Raw genomic sequence first — 2,500 nt, 5'->3', positions numbered from 1 at the left:
GGAAGTTCAGACTGCCATACGGGCCATTAAACCAACGTCAGCAGCTGGGCCAGATGGCCTAACAAGGGCTGCAATCTGTGCTGCCGACCCCGAGGGTCGGACACTGACAGCCCTATTTAATGCATGGATGATTACAGGAATTATTCCCAAAGAGTTGAAAAAGAATAGGACGATTCTTATTCCTAAGGTTATGGATGATGAAAAGCTGAAAGAATTGGGGAACTGGAGACCAATAACGATTGGTTCAATGATTCCGAGATTATTTTCCAGAATAATGACTGCACGTCTTGCTCGTGCTTGTCCCTTAAACCCAAGGCAGCGTGGTTTTATAGCGGCATCTGGCTGCTCTGAAAATCTTAAGGTGCTACAGGACCTTATGAGACACGCTAAGAAATTGCACAGGCCGTTGGCTGTCATGTTCATCGACATAGCGAAAGCTTTTGACTCGGTTTCGCATGCTCATATTTTATGGGTGTTAAGGCACAAGAAAGTAGATGAACACGTGGTGGGCATCATCCAGAACGCCTACGATCGGTGTACGACCTCGTTCAAAAGCAATGGCGAGTCGACTCGAGAAATTAGCATACGTGTTGGTGTCAAACAGGGTGACCCCATGTCACCCCTGCTCTTCAATCTTGCCATGGACCCTTTGATATGCACCCTAGAGTCACACGGAGTTGGGTACTCCATTGATACCGACCACGTGACAGCTCTTGCGTTTGCTGATGATTTGGTGTTGGTGAGCGAATCTTGGGTTGGTATGGCCGCCAATCTAGCGATCTTGGAATCATTTTGTGGGCTATCGGGATTGGAGGTTCAGGCCAGAAAGTGCCAGGGCTTCATGATAAGCCCAACCAAAGATTCATATACGGTGAACAACTGCGACCCATGGACTATCAAAAATAAAGATGTCCATATGATCCAACCTGATGAATCAACGAAATACCTTGGTCTGAAAATTGGCCCTTGGACTGGCACTATACAGCCTGATCTACATTGTCAGCTAAAGACATGGATCTCGAAAATCGATGAGGCGCCTCTGAAGCCAACTCAGAAGGTTGAACTACTCAATGCCTATGCCCTACCCAGATTGTTATATCCTGCAGACCACTCGGACTGCAAGCAATCAACTCTCCGTGGGTTGGACCAAGAGATTAGAAAGGCGGTAAAAGGATGGCTCCACCTTCCCGCTTCAACTTGTGATGGACTGTTATATGCCAGAGCCCGAGACGGAGGCCTTGCCATCTTGAAACTGGAAAAAACAATCCCTTCGGTTCAAGTTAGAAGGCTGCAACGTATAGCAAACTCGTCCGATGCTATCACCCGTAATATTGTGTCCTCGCATGGTATGGAGGAAGAATACCGTAATTTGTGGGTACGAGCAGGGGGTGACAGTGATGCAATCCCAACATTCGTTCTCAGGGACTCGGTGTCAAAAGAACCTGTATATCCGAGACCCTGCGATTGGAGGGAGCATGAATTTCAGAGATGGTGCGAAAAGCCGGTTCAAGGAAGGGGCATTGTAAACTTTGCGCATGATAGAATCAGTAATGCTTGGTTGAGGCCATGGTGCGGCTTTAAACAATGCTTCTTTATCGCAGCACTACAACTAAGGGCAAATATTTACCCAACAAGAGAAAGCTTGAACAGAGGCAGAGATGGGGCCTTACGTTCCTGCAGGAAATGCTCTGCCAGACTCGAGTCCCTTTCGCACATTCTCGGTCAATGTCCTGCAGTACAGAAAGCAAGAATTGCGCGACACAACAAGATCAGTAACATTCTGGCAGACGAAGCGGCTAGATTGGGCTGGTCTGTATACAAAGAGCCACGGTTCATATCCGAGACGGGAGAGATGAGAAAGCCTGACCTCGTGTTTGCAAAAGATGAGGAGGCGGTTGTGATCGATGTCACCGTCCGTTTTGAGCTTTCAAAGAATACCTTGTCAGATGCTGCCTCGCACAAAGTTTCGTACTATACCCCTCTTGGTGATCAAGTCAAAGTGCTGACGAAGGCTAGCAAGGTCACATTCTTTGGATTCCCGGTTGGGGCAAGAGGAAAGTGGCCCCTTGAGAATAACGAGGTACTTACCTCCCTGGGCCTGACCAAACCCAGAACGACATCACTGGCCAAGATGATTTCCCGCAGAACGCTGCTTTTCTCTCTTGATATTCTGAGAATGTTCTGTGGAAATTATGCGGTCCATGAACAGTCATAGACAACCTCCGAAACAAATAATAGTTTTGTTTTAAGATGTCATTTGTTTTAGATTGATTTTGTTATTTTCGAAGGTGAAGTCGGTTTTTATTTCATTTTACTATTTTCCACAATTTAGATTGTTATTTTCCAAGACGAAGTCTTGGTTCTTTTTTTTATTGTTAGTTTTTTTTTTTAACACGTCGTATTTGTTACTTTAGAGCTTAGAGGGGACTTTATTTTCGCCTTACTATTTTCTGCCTACAAAGAAGATTAAAAATAAGCTTTTTTCAAGATGGTTTTGTTA

At 45.6% G+C, this 2,500-nt stretch overlaps 1 pseudogene; it reads left to right on the top strand.

Annotated features, from left to right (window-relative positions):
• Positions 1-2,500, top strand: part of LOC142918123 (28S ribosomal RNA) — a 9,997-nt pseudogene that overhangs the window by 4,519 nt on the left and 2,978 nt on the right.

This window comes from Petromyzon marinus, unplaced genomic scaffold, assembly GCF_048934315.1.
Source record: "Petromyzon marinus isolate PM22_M1 ecotype Great Lakes invasive population unplaced genomic scaffold, UKy_Petmar_22M1.pri1.0 PM_G_Scaffold_55, whole genome shotgun sequence".
Taxonomy (NCBI): Eukaryota; Metazoa; Chordata; class Hyperoartia; order Petromyzontiformes; family Petromyzontidae; genus Petromyzon; species Petromyzon marinus.
The sequence above is the reverse complement of the archived record's forward strand: the minus strand, read 5'-3'. Positions and strand labels throughout refer to the sequence as shown.